General features: G+C 33.0%; 1 long non-coding RNA gene across 1 annotated transcript; it reads right to left on the bottom strand.

Annotated features, from left to right (window-relative positions):
- Nucleotides 1–3510: 3510 nt before the first annotated feature.
- Nucleotides 3511–18285, bottom strand: LOC143047007 (uncharacterized). The gene is made up of 4 exons (XR_012969360.1): nucleotides 18217–18285; nucleotides 11373–11564; nucleotides 4397–4485; nucleotides 3511–3634 (listed from the first exon to the last, which is right to left on the bottom strand). It is a non-coding gene; the product is annotated as an uncharacterized LOC143047007 (long non-coding RNA).
- Nucleotides 18286–21056: the final 2771 nt, after the last annotated feature.

The following is a 21056-nucleotide window of genomic DNA, read 5'->3' as shown; positions in this document are numbered from 1 at the left end:
CCAATGCGGACTGGCTTGAAAAGTCTGTGACTTGCAATATCCGAAATTATAGCTGTAAGTTTGTATTGGTTTGAATGAGGGTTTGTAACATTGGTTTCCAAACATAAATTGAACAGAGAATGAAGTTTTGGAAGGGGTAATGACTAAAGTTTCGTGCGAATGTGATGAATACGTAACGGCTTTTGCATGAATGGCAGTAAGTCATTAATAGAGACATCATACAGAGTAGGTGATGTATAATGACGAAGACCATGACTGCGTCTACGTCGAGGAGAAGAGTTGAAAATATTCATCACATTCACTGAGCTACACGAAGGACTAGATAGAATACCAATACCATCAATTTTGTCATTGCAACCGTACAGTGTCGCGGTTCCCAATTGTCTAATCCAGTAGTCCTCTTTTTGTCTACGGAGAGGCGTTGCAAGATTAGGTTTGTTAGAGCTATGGTATATTTTTTCGATAATGTGTACTGTCATAGAAACGATGGAATGATCGGGCTGATTGAAATGCTGGTAAAGAATGTCGTTTGCATTGAGGTTAATGTCTGATCTATGACCGCACACACATTTGTTTAGCCTTCTTTTCGTTTCAACGACGAATACCAATCTGTAAAGTTTGCACTATAATCTGTAGTCGACATTTATCGATTTACAATTCAGATCATCGTAACTTCTGGTCAAATATGACTTCTTAGTTAAATTGCTAGTGAATTCAGCATCTGTTATTTAAGTTTCACAAGTTTTGCAGCCTTTGGTCTCACATTTCGAAATGCGACAGTGTTGTTCTGAGTCATCAAAACCAAAATGCCTTTAAGGAGAACTGAACATGGCTGAATATGTGTAACATTGCTATTGTCGCTAGTACGATGATCTAAATGAGTCATGTTTGAGATATTTGTCTTGTTTGGTGATGAGGGGACACCTGCCATATCAGATTACACCGTGTCCAGGGTGACGTCTGTTTCTGACCTTTTTGTACTGGGCGACGTCCGAGCCAGTTTCGTGTTTGATCTTCGTAAATTTATGCAATTTAAGCTTTGCTACTGGGCGGATGACGTCCTCGGGGACAAAATGTATAAGATTAAGATGGATAACAAGTTTACATGTGTATAAAGTTCTCAAAGGTACCAGGATTATAATTCATCTATTTCGTCCACATAAGACTCATCAGTGACGCTCATATCAAAATATTTATAAAGCCAAACAAGTACAAAGTTGAAGAGCATTGAGGATACCACGTTTAGGGTAAATAGCAATTTGCATATGTTGATCAGGAAGTGAAAGAATTAACTAATAAAACAGGTCAACTCTTTTAATTATAAATTCATATAGTAGTTATAATTAATTCATGTTTTTAGAGGTTCCCTTAATGTTTTAATTATATAATGTAAATGATCACAGCCATGTTCAATTTTCCTTAAATACATTTTGGATTCTGATGGCTCTGAACACCAGTGTCTCATTTAGATATGTGATGGCTGTAAAACTTGTGGAATTTTAATAACAGATGCTCAATTCACTAGCAATTCAACAAAAAAGTCTTATTTTACCAGAAGTTACGATGATCTGAATTGTAAATATACAAATGTCGCCTACGGATTAAAGTGCAGCCACAGATCAGATATCAACCATGATTCAAGCGACATTCGTAACAAGCATTTCAATCAGTCTGATCAATCGATCGTTTCGTTACAGTTGGCGTTATCAAAAAATATATACTACATGACTAACAATCCTCATCTTGCAACGCCTCTGCGTAGACAAAAAGAGGAATTCTGGATTCGACAATTGGGAACTGTGACACCATATAGTTGCAATTACAAACTTGACGGTATAGGTAATCTATCTTCCGTCCCTCTTTTAATCTATCTAGTCCTTCTTGTAGCTCGGTGAATGTGATGAATATTTTCAATTTGAAGGATCGCCATATTGACAGCTTCAAGTCTAAACCTCATAATTGCACCTGTGGTAGTTCCCAATTCACAAATAATCCGGCTGGCAACGTAATTACGTGATTAAACGCGTGAAAGAAGACGTAGATATTCGTTCCGAATAATCTAAGGTTGTGAGGTCGTTGATACAAATCAGAATTAAGAAAATAAATGTGTCTATCAATACCCATTCTACGTCAATCTATAAAAACCCAAATGTTGCAAAATACTTGTCCTACCTCCATGTTCAATATTTTGTTATCCAAGCAGATAAAGCCCCAAACAAAATCGTTTTTGTGTGTAAATATCAGTACATTAACTGCTTGATAAATGAATTTAGTATTGACAATGCACTTGAAAACTCAACATATACCCTTACGACACTTACCAAAGAGGAAATTCTGGATAATCATAGGTCTGTTCTATGTTCCTTTGGAATTTCAACCAAAGATGAAGAGCTGAGTCTGTTTTTGATACCTAACTACATAAGTGTCCTTACAAGCAACGGTATATTGCTGGGTCTCCCAACTGCTCCACGAAACCTGTTTCTAAATTATTAATATATATTTTATCAGCAATTAAAGCCGGGCTTCAAGTTATTATTCTAGAGAACATACAATCTAAGACTCTTTCATTTTGCAATGGTATTAAAACAATTGACTTTTCAACACTTTACACTAGTATTCCCCATTCCAAACTAAAAGGCAAATTGAAAGAGTTGGTATTGCTTTGTTTCTTAAAACAGAATGACCATCGTAGATACAAGTATCTTGTCTTCGGGATGGTAAAATCCTACTTTTTACTACATCATTCTAATTCAAACAAAAATATCTCTGAAACTGACATTATCAATATAATTGATTGCTTGATTGACAACATATTTGTTACGTTTAGAGGACGTGTTTTTCCACAGACTGTCGGTATTCCCATGGGTACCAATTGTGTTCCTCCCTTAATACGATATTTCTGGGATTATATTTCCTATTATGATTACCTTGATAGAGGGTTAGTGCTCAATAGGAATCTATTAAACCAAGAGTTCCAAAAGGTGATGTTGAAATCATCCCTTCGTAAATTTGAAGGACGCCATCACGAGTTGCCCGTTATGATATATATTTTCCACAGATAATGTTCCTTATGTCGTAACTTCAATCCGAATTAGACTATTCGCCGGGTTTGTAATAAGAGAGGGACGAAAGATACCAGAGGGACAGTCAAAATCATAAATCGAAAATAAACTGACAACGAATGGCTAAAAATGAAAGAAGACAAACAGAAAAACAATAGAAAACATGACACAACATAGAAAACTAAAGAACAAGCAACACTACGGGTGCCACATGTGGAGCAAAATCTGCTTACCCTTCCGGAGCACCTGAGATTACCCCCAATTTTTGATGGGGTGTTTGCCTAGTCTTTAGTTTTCTATGTTGTGTCTTCTGTACCATTATTTGTCTGTTTGTCTTATTCTTTATTAGCCATTGCGATGTCAGTTTATTTTCGATTTATGAGTTTGAATGTCCCTCTGGTATCTTTCGCCCCTCTTTTTATAGTGTAAGAAGATAATAAAAAAAACTCACCTCTTTCATAAACAACACAATTGTTATTAAAACAGAGCCCATGCTTTTGATCTTTACAGTGTTGTGTCCTTGCCAGTCCCACGATTGCCATATCATCATTTGAACAAGTACAAGAATGTTCCTGTAATTTGATTTTGAGAGCTTGTTGTAAACAAAAACTTTTGTACCTTCAACCGATTAATACATGGGTTGCAATAAAACATGTATACTCGATTTAAAAATTGTGAAATAGGGTTTTTGAAAATCTAGAACTTTGAAATATAGGGTCCCAAAAGTTTCAAGTTTGAATTTAGAAAACACATACTTAGGTTAGTTTGTGTGTTATTTCTAGTACTGAATTTGAGACATTGCTTCATCGGACAAAGTTTATTGTTTGATTCATTTTTTCATATTGATTTTCTTAAAATTCGTGTCGTTTTTCTTCTTTACTTTTTGAGTATCGAGCCATGACACTTTGCAAAAAAGCTGATGGTAATGTCGAAAATGGGATCAACATTTTCCAAAAAGTAAAATTCAATCAGTTCGAGTAAGGCCTTACTGAACTAATTAATATTCATGTACTTAAAGAATCAAATAAAAATATCATGTTTTTTGGCAATTTTTTTTCTGAAAAAAACTACAGTTTTTAATTTCATCTCTTTTTGTCATATATTTGTCATACATTTGTCATACATTTGTGTTATCCTACCTACATGTAGTAGTTCTTTTTCAGTTGTAAAAAGATCTTAAAAGGGCTTATGCACCCATTTAGAAATCCCAAATATTGTATAGTATTGTCATAGAAAATTTTATTCAAAAAGTCAATACGCTCCAAATATATATTGATGTTTTTTTTTTACTATAGTTTAAACTGTGGAACTTTTATACAACAATACATACTTACATTGTAGCTTAAATATTTCCGACCTTTGCAATGTGCATTACATTCATCTAAACTTTCATTGTAGTTAACATTGCATCCCGATTGAACTCCTTCAATAATATAAGAAGTATTAACTTTGAATTATTTAAACTCATCTTTGATACGAGGTTTATAATATACCATATAATTATTCTACAACATTCTTTTTTGGTTAAAGACAGAATCAAGTTACATGTGAAATCAAACTCTATTTTACACATATAGACATGGACACTTTTGTGTTTAATATAAAGACACGTTTATTCTGGCACAATAATTTCTTCACTTTAAACGACCCAGTTCATACAGTCATTTCCGTATTATTATTTCCAGATTTCGAATATTCCATCAACAGGCTTATTGCAGTATAACATAAAAATATACAGTTGGGCCATATAAGACAACAAACAGAGTAAAAATGGAGAGCAGAGTAACGACGAAAATTGATGAAAATTTGATTCTTAAAACATTTTTTGTAAATTATAGACATAAGAAGCTGATTTCAATTTGAACACGACACTATTTTCTTAATCTTATACATGTAAGTTAAGGAGAGGTGCCAAATTGAGTAAAACACTTAAGGTAATTAAAACCTGAAACACTGGAACATAACAAACATAAAATTTTGACGTCACAATTGTTAAACAGCGTTGCATAATAAGTTTTAGAGGAGTAACTCTTTCTTGTCGGACATTTCCAATAGCATGCGTCACACAAAATACTATAGTGGTTGTGCTGGATGGGGTTGTACATTTATGTGTCACACCCCAATTCAATAAATAACCTTTAGAATATATGATAAAGTAGCCTTACTTTAACAAAACATAGTAATTTCTCAAACTCGAAATAAATATACATGATTAAAAATTTTGCCTAATTAAATATGTTATGAGAATTTGAGCTTACATTTCAATTAATGAATGTGCCAAATAATATGTTGATTGATAAGATCTATAATAATTATTAATAAACCAGAGGGAAATTGTTATTTGTGGTGACTTCCGAATTATCATGTACATTTGTACTGTGTCACTTCAAGATTTTAAACATGTTGACAATTGGCGTGATCACTGTGTATCATCGGCACCGGAAATTGGGTACTAACGAAGCGGAGAGAAATAGAAAAAAAAAAGTAAACAAGATAAGAATTCATTCAATTTAAAGCATTTTCACTCATTTGATGAGGGTGCCGCTTAAGAAATGATTTTCTGATATATAATTCTTTAAATTATTTGGCCGATAAGTACAAAATTAATACAAGATTTTGTGTAATACTCCAAAACTTGCCACTTAGTACCGGAAAATTTTGAGGTCTATCGTCCTCTGTCGCCCCATTCTCAAGATATTGAACTGTTTTTCATTATTTTTCCAGACACGTTTTTAGATTATTATAGTGTGGCATCATATTTACAGAAATTTGTTGTCAAAAAGATGTATTTTAAAGAATATAGACCATAAAAAAAGTCTAGGGTACGGCAACTTGCTCGTGTTGACAGATTTACTGTATGGCAACTTGTTTTCAACTGTATGGCAACTTGCAATTTTAGAATAGTTATTTACCGTCCTTTTAAAGAAAATAAAGTATTAAGTTCCAATATCTAAGGTATTTTTTTTTTTTTTGGGGGGGGGGGGGTGTACCTTTTTATGTTAAACTGTTTTTGTCCTTTTCAAGGTTTAAATTTGTTTAAAACTGTTATTTGACTGATAAATTTTAAAAACTGTTAACTGTTTTCGACCAACTGTCTGTAATGTATTTTGTTAAAATTTGCAATGTTGTTAACTGTTTATTTGAAATTGAGATTCCTGTTATCTGTTACTTAATACTTAAAGTGTTCACAGTTTTTGAAATTATTTTCTCTGTTAACTGATCTTAACAGTTATTCACAAGAATCACATTAAAATTTGCTGTCCATCTCTTTCCTTTACGTTGCTTTCGCAAAGGAGTAACATAAACAGCATATATGTAACTGTACATGTCTTTAAAAATCTTTGAGTATAGTAAATCCTTGATAAAATTGAGAATGGAAATAAGGAAAATGTCAAAGAAAGAGAAGGCCGACCAAATAGAAGAAACAACCCAACGCAGCCCGAAAATTATGCACTAGGGTGGGGTGTCAATTCAAAGATAGGAAAAAACTTAGAATTGACACTCATAATTTTTAAACACCCTCTTTTCCTTCCTTCCTAATAAATAAGGCTTAATATTTGAGTTATGCATGTGTATATTTATGGAAAGAGAATCGTCCATAGGTTTGATTTCCAATAGTAATAATGGTGAAATATAATCTCTTTTTTTTTGTGTGACCATGGCAACAATCAGCATTTATTTGATACCAAATATTGCTAAATAGGGGGTTGAACATGTCACAAAGATCTCAAAAATTTGGTCGAAAGGAAAATTTTAATCAATAAGAGTGATACCTTTCCTGAAACCATAGACATATATCTATCAAGAGGTAAAAAAAATCATATGCATTTCTGCTGTTTTTCCATAAAATTGAATTGAAAAGATCGAGCCTCAAATCTTTGTTGAAAAACAATACAAAATTTCTAAATCTATGGCGGTACGGATAGGAACGTATGGACGGTCAAACTGAAAAATGGCTTATAAAACATGCTAAAAACAATCTAAATGTTCATATAAATCCACTAGGAAGGATATATTATTAATCAACTATCTGAAAATCAATGCAATTGTACAAAAACTTTCATGTTTAGAAAATTCACCATGGCTATAATGCGAAACTAAACTTGTAACTGGGTATTGGTATACCTGAAGCTGTCTCCAAAGTGAGCAATCATTTAACTGCAAAAAGGGGATAGAAGTTCAATGTTTGTTTCTTGAAATATAAATGAACCAAAATTTAAAAAATGGAAATAAATACAAGACTATATAGCAAAGGTTACGGACTCAAGTTGGATCATGCAGGTGCAACAAATGCGGCAGTGTTAATCATATTAAGGGATATATCATGCCCCTCTTTATACGTCTAACCAATGTAGTTATTTCTGGCTTCTATTTGTAATGTATCCAAAACGTGAAAAGGAAAGGTCACTTCTTATCCAGCTAAAACCTTGGTCAGTTCTGTGATGAAAATAATTCACATGCATATGGAATGTTTGATAAGTTATATTGACCAAAAGTACCTGGACGGAATTTTCAAAAATAAAGTACCTTTTCAATTTGCAATGCGTAAAATAACTGAACAGTGTGGCCTGGTAGAAGAGGCCGAAAAATGAGGACTTGGACCCAAATTGATGTCAAATTTGCTAGTCTAAGACTTCAGAAATGTTAAGATGGACCAAGGCTTTTTTCATATCAGCTCAGAGTTCTTAATTGGGACTTGGAGATGAAAGAGTGCTTCAACTTGTGACACCTTACATGTTACTTTCTGATTTATACACTGATTTTGATGATTTAAATTTTTTTAGTAAACCTTCGTAATTCTTTTTAATAAAATCGTGTAAGCAATGAGTCGTATGAATACCCTGACTGAGTGTAACCATAATTTATAAGAGCCCCCGCCATAAAAAAAAATAATGTTCGCGCCCTATAGTATTCACTCATTCTATCTGTTTGTTACACTTTCCTACGTCATGACGATAACCCAAGTTTGCTACGACTGATTGACATAAAACATTTACTCAACAATATACATAACCAGAAAAAGCCCCCCTTTTACTGTTTGAAGCATTTTCGATTATTCATGACATAGTCCTTTTTCTTGGAGTCAATCACTCCGTCTGGTTTTCCATCCGTTCAATTGTCTGTCAATGTGTCAATAAAAAAATATGGTACTTCCGTGTGTATTCTGAAAATTAGTCAGCTTTATAAAAGATTCCTTATGGAGCTTGGCATTTCTGCGACTTTGTACAGTGGTTTTCAAATTTTTTAATACATTGAAGATATGCACTTCCCCTTTTCATTGCTTTCGGGTTCGTTTGGAAAAAAGGGTAAATTAAAGTTGCTGTTAACTAATTATGCATTAGATAAAATGCATTAGATAGAAATACCATTTGCTTGACAGCATTTAAAATGTATACAAATTATATATTTTCAAAAAGAAACTGACAAGAAAATTAATTCGAAATGCAATTCACGATTTGTTTCTCCTTACTTTCGGTGAAAACAAAGTATTTTCTAAATTTTTTCTTTTTACAAATGAATCATTTCAGAAATTAAATAATTAAACAATTTTATGTGTCTGTCCGAATTCTCGATCCTGTGGTTGTCGTTGCTTCATCTCTATCTTATTTGTTGTTTTCATAAATTGTTTTGTTATGATTTAAGCCGTTAGTTTTCTTGTTGAGTCCTTCCACATTTTTCGGTCGGTGCTTTTTATAGCCGACTATAAGGTACGAGTTTTTGTTGTTGAAGGCCGTACGATAGCAAATAATTGCTTACATACACTTTATTTGATCCTGATGGATAATTATCTTATTTGCTATCATACCACATCTCCACTGTTTTTATCTAAAAACAGCTAGCACCAACAAAAGATGAATGGACGGTTTATTTTATTGAACTTACAAAATTTCACCCTAACAAAAAATAAGACAACAGTCGTTAGTGGTATAACGATCTATGGATGTATTTAGGATAATATGGTTGAAAAAAAACTTTTTGGACAAAATCGAAAAGCGGTACGCAAAGAGGCCTTCTAAACTGAATTAACGGCATATATTTAAGTCCCCAATAACAGTAGAAAATTCAATAAAAAAAAAATTCGGGAAAATTTCCCGAATTTTTCATTGTACTAATGAACTCAAAATCGTTCAATTTTTTTTATGTCATGTTTTGAAATCCCGGACATGCGCAGAAATGTACAATGTACTTTCTTTTTCCGGTCTCGTTTGTATGAAACTTTGAGTAAAATATATATTTATCAGTCTAGTATAAAATAGGAAGGAACGCGCAATACCAATTTCATTTTTAATAAAAAAAAATTTCCTTGATATGAAAAACGTTACCTGATGATAGCGTTTCTTTGTTTACATTGTATATGACATCATAATTTAAATAACGTCACAACTAAAATCCCTAACAACAGAACCAAAATCGGAAACGTTACGGTATTTCCGTTTCTTTTTTTTTTTTAACAAATATTTAAGTTACAAAAAAAATAATTCATACAGACTTCGTCCCCATTTACAGGTAATGCCTGCCTCATATTATTTGATAAGTAAGACATTTTGTATATTTGTAAGCCTGTAAAGCTTTGATATCAACAAAATATCGTCACTTGATATTATCTAAACAGTGATTAATTTCCTCTTAAAATTATATTATCCCCGGCTTAGTATATATCTAGGATTTTGATTGGTTAACGCACGTCGTTAAAAAACCCATAGCCCCTGGGTGTTGCTAACCCATATCCCAGGACGTTGCTAACCATTATCCGGGGGAACTTCACGCAAGTTTTCCTTAGTTCCACGATTGCTCCTTGTGAAATATTGAATTCTGTAGATTATCCATGATGTTTGTAATTAAAATATTTAATTCATTAACGATTTTGTCCTATTATGCCGATCATTTACACTCATTTCATTAAATGCATCACTTCACTGCCACATTTTCAAGGAATGGGACTACTGACCTAGCTATGCAAATGACCCACGCTGACGTCACACCATCTATGACGTAACTCTCACAACATTGAGCGCCAAATTTTACTCAATCCAGTTTCTCTGTCTCCGTATTAAAAACGTCTTATATTTGACTACCTGTAGGGTTCTACCAAAGGTAGTACCCTACACCCAGTAAAAAATATGTAAAATTTCCAAATTTCAATAAAACTTTTTTAGATAATGAAAAAAAACGTCGTTTTCACGTTACACTTTGTATCCGAATTTCCCTAAAACTCGCCCGATTGGTCATTCGGACTAAGACCGGGGAGAAATTCGTTATCTACGTTCATATCCGTAGATATGGATATTTTAACACCCTTCAGTACCCTGTACACCCTTCGGCTACGCCTCATATTGTACTGGGGTACTTCAGGGTGTTAAAATATCCATATTTACGGATATGAACGTAGATAACTTATAATATATTGCAAGACACCGTACAGACAAAAGTTGTTATTTTGCAATTCGCCGTACAACGTCCTGCAATTCGCCGTACAACAAACAAACAATGTTTTTGTCCATATTCTTTAAAAAAAACATGTGTTTGACAACAAATTTCAGTAAATATGATGCCACACTATAATAATCTAAAAACGTGTCTGGAAAAATAATGAAAAACAGTTAAATATCTTGAGAATGGGGCGACAAAGGACGATCGACCTCGAAATGTTCTGGTACTAAGTGGCAAGTTTTGGAGTATTACACAAAATCTTGTATTAATTTTGTACTTATCGGCCTAATAATTTAAAGAATTATATATCATAAAATCATTTCTTAAGCGGCACCCTCATCAAATGAGAGGAAATGCTTTAAATTGAATGAATTCTTATCTATTTCTCTCCGCTTCGTTAGTACCCAATTTCCGGTTGCGATGATACACAGTGGTGATGAAAGATGATACATTGATAATTCATTTAAAACATGGTTTACTTTAATTCAATCTTAAAGAGATAAAATATTTAGATTACTGTAAATCTAAATATTTTATTGTATATATAGGGATTTTGAATTGATGGTGTTGCACCTTATGGGACTGACAGTCTATCATAATCGGCAACGGCACAATGGTTTTTATTTAAACAGAGTAAGGGTGTTCAGTTTCAATAACTGTTCAAAACATGTACCGATTATGTGGATACTCCTTCCTGCAGTCTCGTTCACTCCATTTTTATTGAAAAAAGTAATAAAGATGAAGGTTAATTGGTTGCCATGTAAAGCAACATCGTGCAAACTCCAATCCAATACTTAAACCAAAATATATTCTTAAATCAGTATCACGTTTGTGTACAAAAGCAAAATAATTTTAAGAATTAACTATAGATATACATACCTACAGGATTTATATTTCGTTTGAAACCTATTTTCGCACCGATCCAGAAAGTGCCATTTGCTGTGATGTCAATTATCAGCTTCTGTACTGGATAATCCTCGTTAAACTCGCTTCCCAACAACTTGCAATCGGCCGGAATATTATTATAAGTATTGGTAGAGTTGGTGATGTAGAAATCGTCTTCAGAATATACTACAAGTATAACGATACATTTTTACATATTTCAGTTTATAAAAACAAACACATTTCCATCGAATCACCAACACAAGATTTTACTCTTGAAAGCAGTGTATCGGTTCAAAATGATCCAACGTAATATCTAGATTTTTAAACTTAGATCTTAGATATAGGCTTGATTCAACAAAAAGTTTAAACAAAATCAAACTTATTAATTCAATTCAATTAACAACATAGATTCACAACATATATATACATGAAAATGTTGTCACTGGTTATGGCGCATTAAACTTAACTTTCATTAATCGCTGAAATATTTTTACCGCAATTGATTAAAAGTTTGTATAAAGCCTTGTTCGGTGTTTTTCTGACATCTTCGAGACTTTATATGTAATTCAAGGTGTGGGTCCTGGCAGTTAAAGGGGCACTTGTTACGAGATATATAAAAAATAAAAAATATGATTTAGTTTGTTCGATCATTAATGAAAGTGAAATAATATATCGCTTTTAGCAGCCAGTATGGTTCAATTTTGTTAAAATAAGCTAAGAAACATTGAGGAAAAATTATTCACTTGCAAGCAAATAATTCGACCTTATTGCATCCGTATTCATGTGAACTTCAATTTGACCACTCAGCTAGAAATGGATATTGTATGCATCGTGCATGTTCAATTATTTAAAGGAAAATTAATGTCAACATTGAAAGTGACATAAAGGTAAATCATTTGATTGACTGATTCGATCCACAAAAATCATTATTATACAGGTAAAACGATGATTAACATATATTTTTAATCTATAACATGAAATTAAACAGACCTTGAAAAATCCAAATGCACGAGTCTGATTTTTATTTATATCTATAATTATGTTTATATCGCTTATATGGCAATCGTAGATATTCGGAGGTCACCTCGATAATTAATTAGATGGCGTCTAGACTAAAATACACACGAAATGAAGCTATACATTTTCGAGCCCATGTCCGCTATATTGTTTATCTTAGACTTTTTATAATTTGGATGTTTTACATTGTTATAAATCAAATGTGAGAATTTGAGTCAAATCGGTGAACATGAATTTGACAGCGTGTGCCCCTTTAAAATATTGATGAAACTAAGTTAACAGTGATACAAAAATATAAAATTGTTATAGTATTGTTTTAAAAATCATAAACATTGTTTAAACAATCATAAACAAAATTTAAGTATTCAAAATCATGTCATTGATAGTCTCTATACATACCAACATTTGTTTACTTTAAACAACATATTTGTCATACTTGTTTCTTTGTGCTAATTACATAAATGTTTACATGTCGTCTGATCTATTAGAAAAATACCCCGTTACACTATTGGTAATTGAAACAAAAACAAACCTATATCGGTCTCCGGTGTCTTCCTCGAATGCCAACATTTTATATGTTACCTATTCCTTGAATGCCAACAAAAATATTTCAGTAGATGTTTATATAATAACAATAGGTGTTTTTATAACTATTCAAATGTTTTCATAAGTATTTAACTGTTAAAAATAATTAGTGAACCTGATAAAATTGCAACATTTGATAAAAAAAATTAATACAATTTTGGTTAAAATTATTATGAATTTTAAAATAATCAAATAAATTCTAAAAAATTATTACTTTTTTTTGTTAAAGAAAGATAATAATGGGAATGGAAATGATTTTATTAACAAAAGATATATAAGAAATACTGAAGAAATTTTAGTTAGATACAATTATTTCAAACTAAAAAAGGTATATTAGAGATGTGTTTAATTCCACATCATTTTAACGTTTTATTAGTTAATGTGAACCGAATGAAATTTTCAATTAAACAATTAATAAAATTAAAAAATCATAAAAAATCATAAAAATAATTAAAAAAAATTGATGACTTCCAAGCTGGAAACTGTGTGAGTATGAGCACAACCCAAGCTGACACTGAGTGAGCACATGTCCAAGCCAATAATGTGCACATAAAAGGGGAGGATACGCAATTCAGGTCATTCATTTTTTAAGTATGGCTAATGCACAGTTAAATCCTCTCAGCAAGGAATGGAGATTACAAGCTAGTAATAAGATGGAAAAAGTCCAGACAACATGAAGTGCAGACCGAGTCACCTACAACACAAAAGACACGGAAACGGTCATCAAAAGCTAGATCTGACAGGAACAAACGCCGTCTAGAAGCTTACATAGCCAAGAAGTCCGCACAATCGACGTCCACACCAACGACAAGTGAGAATGGAGAACCCGCTCAAAATAAATGTCTAGAAAATGACCCCGATGTAGAGCTTACCAACAATACCGAAGAGAACGGAGAAAATACCGCTCAACATACAGAGGTAATGATTACACAGGAAGAACCGTTAATCACAGTACCCAATGTTGACAGAACACTATCCTGTAAACCACAAGAGGATCCCGCCTGCACAACAGGTGCCGAGGGTCAACGTTCAGCAAGTTATGCAGGAATGGAAAAAACTAAAACTAAAACTGAACGAACTTCAAGATACAGGATAGGAAAGATCACTCTCGACCTCCCACAAAAGACCTTTCTGTTCGAGGTAGAAAAGGAAAACAGTTTTATCCTTGTCTATTCAGATAAACTGTACCCCTATAAACTAATTGAAAAAGAAAAAAGATCCGACTTTCAATAGCGCCATCAAAAGAAGTCATGACCACTGGTTAGACGTACGAGACAAGATGAATTTCTTGTACTCAGAAGAACGTAAATTGAACATCGAAGAAGTGGCTAAGAAGAACAATTTGAAATTGAGAAAAATAGATAAAATAAAGGCTATATGAGCCCAAACCCGTTAAATACCCTTAACTGTTATATCTTTGTGTTATCGGGGCGAGATAAGCCCACCCATTTTCTTGCCCTAAAAAAAAAAAAAAAAAAAAAAAAAAAGAAAAAAAAAAAAAAAAAAAAAAAATGCACAGTTAAATAAACAGTTTGTTGAGAATCGTCTTGGCAAAGAAAACTTGGTCTACAATAACTACAAGTACAGAGTAAAGACTAAACGGGGAGACAGATGCTACTGGAGATGTGTAAAGTCTGACTGCACAGCTTCCATCAACACACTCAACAGAATACCAGTTACCATCAGAGATCTACATAATCATCCTTCAGATCCAGTTCAACTCAATGTTGATCAAGTACTCGAAAGAATGAAAGAAAGATGTCTTGTTGAAAGCACTCCAGTACCAACAATATATGAAGACGAATTAGTCAACCTACGCAACAGAGACTGGGACAACGACTCTGAAAGACTAGTCCAGAGTATGCCCACCTTTACAACATACAAGACATCACTCTATACCCAGCGCAGTCAGACGATACCCCAACTACCAAATTCAAGACAGGAGATCAACTTAGAGGGTAAATGGAGAGAGACGACAACTGGTGATAACTTCCTACTCATTAATGATGGAGGCCAAGACCGTATCTTGATATTCAGCACCCACTTCAACTTGAGCCACTTGGCAGCAGCTTCTACTCTGTATGGTAATGGCACCTTTTACAGTTGTCATCTACTTTTTACCAGTTATACTCCCTACACAGCTTTGTAGATGGGGCTATGTATCCACTCGTCTTTGCGTTACTACCAGGGAAAGACCAGGCAACCTACGTCCGTTTCTTCCAACTACTCAAAGATTACTGTCAAAACAACCAACTGCAACTTCAACCATAGACTATAGTACTAGACTACGAGACAGCAGCACACAATGCAGCATCTACAGTGTTTCCTGACATCACCAAGAAAGGTTGTTTTTTCCACTACACCAAGTGTATCTGGCGCAAAACTCAAGAGTGTGGCCTGCAAGTCTCATATTCGAACAACGAGGCCATCCACAGACTGGTGAGACGAGCAGCAGTTCTTACAATGGTACCAACTGATGAGGTGGAGGACGTCTGGTTTCAGTCTCTCCAAGACTTAGAGAATGTAGATACTGACATCAATACCGCAAGATTTACAGACTACGTGACCGAGTACTGGGTAGAAGGCAACCGTCACCTGTGGAACCATTACAACACTGTAGGACCCAGAACAACCAACAACTTAGAGGGGTGGCACTCAAAGATCAAGAAAATTGTCCAGACTCCACACCAAAATATCTACAAGTTGGTCGAGCTGTTACAACGCCAAGAAGCTGCTTCCAGATGTCAAATGCTGCAGTACGCCGCCGGTGGTAAACGAATTAACAGAAAAAGAAAATACAGAGAAATTGAGACCAGACTCGGTAACCTGAAACAGCGACACGCCAACAGAGAGATGACAACTGTACAGTTTGCAGACTCAGCATCGTATCTTCTACACTTGTAATATACTATTAAATGTGAAAAGTGCTTGTTTAAACTATTCAACAATTGTTATCAGATCAAATATGTAGTGCTTTTTGTCAATTTGCTAAATGTTTGCTTATGTTATTTGTATTGTTTTCTGTGTGCACTGTGCACAAATAAATGATATATGATTCAAAATAGATTTATTTGTCTTCTTTGTATGCTATAAAAAAATGAGTGAAAATATCTTCCACAACACAGTTTCAAGATAATCCGTTAAAAAGGGTAACAAGAATTCTGATAGATGTGACTAAGCAATATCTTATGAATCACTTACAAAAAAAAGATGTACTATAATAACCAACAATTATCCTGAACAACTGAACAAAATAACACAATGTAATCCAATACGAGCTACAAAATAAAAAAAAAAAAAAACAACTATCAATTAATATGGGAGGATATTACAGCACACACAATTATGAAAATATTGAAAAAAAAAGCCACACCAAAGTTGAAAGACTCTATTTATTTTAAGGAAATCCATACTGTTCGAGCAGTAACAGCAAAAATTGACTTTCAACAACTTGACAAATATGAATTGGATTGAGCTACCTGTAATTTACCTATCATGTTTAATTAGTATGATTGTTTTGATAAGCATGCACTTTTGTTGTGATAACTACTTGCACCTATTCCTCGAACGCCAACATAATTTTACAGGTAAATTGTCGGTAGATCAAAGGATGTTGGCATTCAAGGAATAAACCCGGTCTCCTACCTGTAAATTCAAATGTGACAATAATCACAGTATACAAAATGGATTTAAATAAATGGTTAAATAAAAGTATAACGTGAATAAAATTAAATTGAACCACGCTTCAAGAAAAAGCAAGAAACATTTGTATTAATGATGCGTATGCATTTTCTAATGTAGTCATATGCATTTTTTTATATTCGGCTAGCAAAATAGCACATTGATCAACACTTTTTATTAATTTTTTTGAAAAAAGCATAGCAAATTTTGATTTCATATAAGAAAATTATCTCCAAGAAAATATATATAGGTGATCAACATTAAGATATGGAATATTTTAGTTTTGATTCATATTTTGGCATATGGTCAGTTTTGTTTCGAATAATTATTGTTTTTTATACTGCTCAATTATACCTCCTGAATAAATAAAGGCAATAGAAGTATAAGGCTGTTAAAAGTCATAAATCGATTGAAAGAAAACAAATCCGGGTAACAAACTTAAGGTGTCATACCACCAATTACTCCCTCAAATTTAGAACGAAAGTAGGCCTACTCGGACAAAAACTAGTGCATTTGATGTCATTGTTTACTTAAACTAACAAACAAATTGGCAGAAATGAAACTTTTGGTGAAAGAGAAATAAAGTAAGTCCATTTTGAGCTAAAATTTTCTTGCTTATGAGTTTGCATTCAAAATTGAGGATTAATGCACTCCATAGTATACTAATTTAAGATTTCCAGAAAACCAGGGGTTATATTTAGTGGTACCTCTATTCGGAAGACCTTTTCTTTTTTATATGATTTTAAACATCCGTTGAAAATTGGCATGTAGAAAGCTGATACATGTACGATTCAGGATATACCTGGTTTCTATGAAGTTAAACTTAAGGTAAAATATTTAGAAAGCTGTGAAAATTGTAAAATTTGGTTGAACAGATAGGGACATTTAATTGGTGGTATGACACTTTAAACCGAGTGAAACACCTCGATTATAAGAAGATAACTGGCTGATAATTATCCGTGTATGTATGAAGCTAGATAGAGAAAAATTGAAATTATGTTACAAAAAAATTCGAACGGAGCTTATCCTGAACTTATCATAGAATGAATAGATATCCTATTCTGTCCATATCACGACAATTAAAAACAAAAGTTTCTGTTGAAGTTACGCGCCTCCAACCATAGCTTCAGAACAAAATATTCGTAACTGCTTTTGTCATCCTCTCTTTTTTTTTAAATTTGAACTAACATAAATGACATTTATATCTGTATGTATGTAAAATATGTTTTATGTTAAGAACACAACATCATTAGTTTCGTGATGTTTTTTGCTTTGATACTTATCAGTAGATGTGATTTTAGAGTCTTCTGTCGTATATTTTAGTCATAACAAAAGATGTTCACTATTTCGACACATTTGCGTTCATTTTGGAAAGAAGTCACGTCATTTCATTCGTTTTCGCTCCAAATTGTGTCCGTTTTATTACTGCACTTTTGATATTAAATAGGTATGCTGGTATTTTATCCAATATACACACGTCTTCTGAATTACTAATACTATACTACAATTATGACTCTCTGAAAGTTAAATTAAAAGATGAAATTGTAAATCGAACCTTTTGCATAGGAAGACTGTGATCCAAAAAGTGATACAAGCAGATAGAACAACACATGATCCATTTTCAATGCAACAAATATAAATACTAAAAGTCACGGGATAAAATTGTTTCCTGTATATCCGGAAATTAAAGAACCAATGTGTATAATTTCCGTGTTAAGAGTATATAATATATATATATATATATATTATAAATAAATATACATCATTTAAACACAAGCATTAAACAATGACACGAATTCGATCACATGACAAATTAAATCAAAGTACTGAAGTACTGAACATCGGATGACCACAAGCTCTTGTGGATGGTCAAAAGTCCTTGTCTCAGAAAAAAATCACATATCTCTTTACCTGAAACTGATGTTTATGTACAGAGATATATATTTTTTTTTCTGAGACAAGTTCGTGCGTGGATGATGAATAAATGACAGGAACGTCAACTTCACCGTAATAACTATCATAGTGTAGTTAAACAAATCAATTTATGTTGTTATATATTATATTAAAATAACAGTTACATGTATATATGATTTCCATCCATTTGTATATCATTATATTCTACTATTCTAATAATAGTGTAATGCAAGTGCATGATGGACACTTTTCTGTAAAAATTCGATTTTTCTAAAAGATTGGATACGAGTAGGCTTTCATATTTTCCCACAAAAACAATTACAGTGTACCGGTCCTTGCCGGTATTGTCACAAAACGTTCTTTCAGATATTCTCCCGCATGCTTTAACACAATTTTTCGGAACGTGTGCCTTGATATTATCAATGTTTTTTACTTATATATATATATATAAATATAAACGAGTCTAAATTGAAAACTACGTTCAAACCTATAAATGTCTCTTCAGTGATGTTAGGGATCGACACGGTATTTGGAAGGCCATATAAAAAGTACCCTCATTTTTAGATAGACTCTTGAATTTAAGAGTCAATATAGGATGAACGGATCATATAAACTGGAAGGAAAATATGGTACAAGCCCAAACGAAAAAATATAAACGAGTCTAAATTGAAAACTACGTTCAAACCTATGATTGCGTTAGATAAAAACCGCAATTTTTATACGTGTGCATGTAAAACAAATTTCGTTGTAGAAGGGTCTAAAAACAGCAAAAACAACATTTTCCAAGAGACCAAAAAAGTGAAAAAGTATATTTAAACAAAACGCATTTGACTAACAGGTCGAACAACTGATGTTCTTTAACCCTGCTGACTGCCATTGACGATTGCCAAATAAAATTGATCACAAGATGTAACTAAATGGATCTTAATATAAATTCAATACTTAACAGATTTTTGTTTTAACTTGTGGCCACGATGTTATGCCACCCACATACGGTGTCAATATTTTTTTAGTACACCAGATCCGGATTTCGACAATAAATGTCTCTTCAGTGATGTTAGGGATCGAAACGGTATTTGGAAGGCCATATAAAAAGTACCCTCATTTTTAGAAAAAGTACCCAAACTTTTAGATAGACTCTTGAATGTAAGAGTCAATATAGGATGAACGGATCATATAAACCGGAAGGAAAATATGATACAAGCCCAAACGAAATAATATAAACGAGTCTAAATTGAAAACTACGTTCAAACCTATGATTGCGTTGTATAAAAACCGCAATTTTTATACGTGTGCATGTAAAACAAATTTCGTTGTAGAAGGGTCTAAAAACAGCATAAACAACATTTTCCAAAAGACCAAAAAAGTGAAAAAGTATATTTAAACAAAACGTATTTGACTAACAGGTCGAACAACTGATGTTCTTACCCCTGCTGACTGCCATTGGCGATTGCCAAATAAAATTGATCACAAGATGAAACTAAATGGATCTTAATATAAATTAAATACTAAACAGAATTTTTTTTGTTAACTTGTGGCCACGATGTTATGCCACAAACATACGGTGTCAATATTTTTTTAGTACACCAGATCCGGATTTCGACCTTCAGTGATGTTAGGGATCGAAACGGTATTTGGAAGGCCATATAAAAAGTACCCTCATTTTTAGATAGACTCTTGAATTTAAAGGAGTCTAAATTGAAAACTACGTTCAAACCTATGATTGCGTTGGATGAAAACCGCAATTTTTATACGTGTGCATGTGAAACAAATTTCGTTGTAGAAGGGTCTAAAAACAGCACAAACAACATTTTCCAAAAGACCAAAAAAGTGAAAAATTATATTTAAACAAAACGCATTTGACGAACAGGTCGAACAACTGATGTTCTTGAATTCTGCTGACTGCCATTGACGATTGCCAAATAAAATTGATCACAAGATGTAACTAAATGGATCTTAATATAAATTTAATACTAAACAGAAATTTGTTTTTACTTGTGGCCACGATATTATGCCACAAACATACGGTGTCAATATTTTTTTAGTACACCAGATCCGGATTTCGACAATAAATGTCTCTTCAGTGATGTTAGGGATCGAAACGGTATTTTGAAGGCCATATAAAAACTACTCTCATTTTTAGAAAAAGTACCCTCGTTTTTTGATAGACTCTTGAATTTAAGAGTCAATGTAGGAGGAACGGATCATATAAACCGGAAGGAAAATTTGAAACAAGCCCAAACGAAAAAATATAAACGAGTCTAAATTGAAAACTACGTTCAAACCTATGATTGCGTTGGATAAAAACCGCAATTTTTATACGTGTGCATGTAAAACAAATTTCGTTGTAGAAGGGTCTAAAAACAGCACAAACAACATTTTCCAAAAGACCATAAAAGTGAAAAAGTATATTTAAACACATTTGACTAACAGGTCGAACAACTGATGTTTTTAACCCTGCTGACTGCCATTGGCGATTGC

The sequence above is a fragment of the Mytilus galloprovincialis genome, chromosome 9 (assembly GCF_965363235.1).
Source record: "Mytilus galloprovincialis chromosome 9, xbMytGall1.hap1.1, whole genome shotgun sequence".
Classification (NCBI taxonomy): Eukaryota; Metazoa; Mollusca; class Bivalvia; order Mytilida; family Mytilidae; genus Mytilus; species Mytilus galloprovincialis.
The sequence above is the reverse complement of the archived record's forward strand: the minus strand, read 5'-3'. Positions and strand labels throughout refer to the sequence as shown.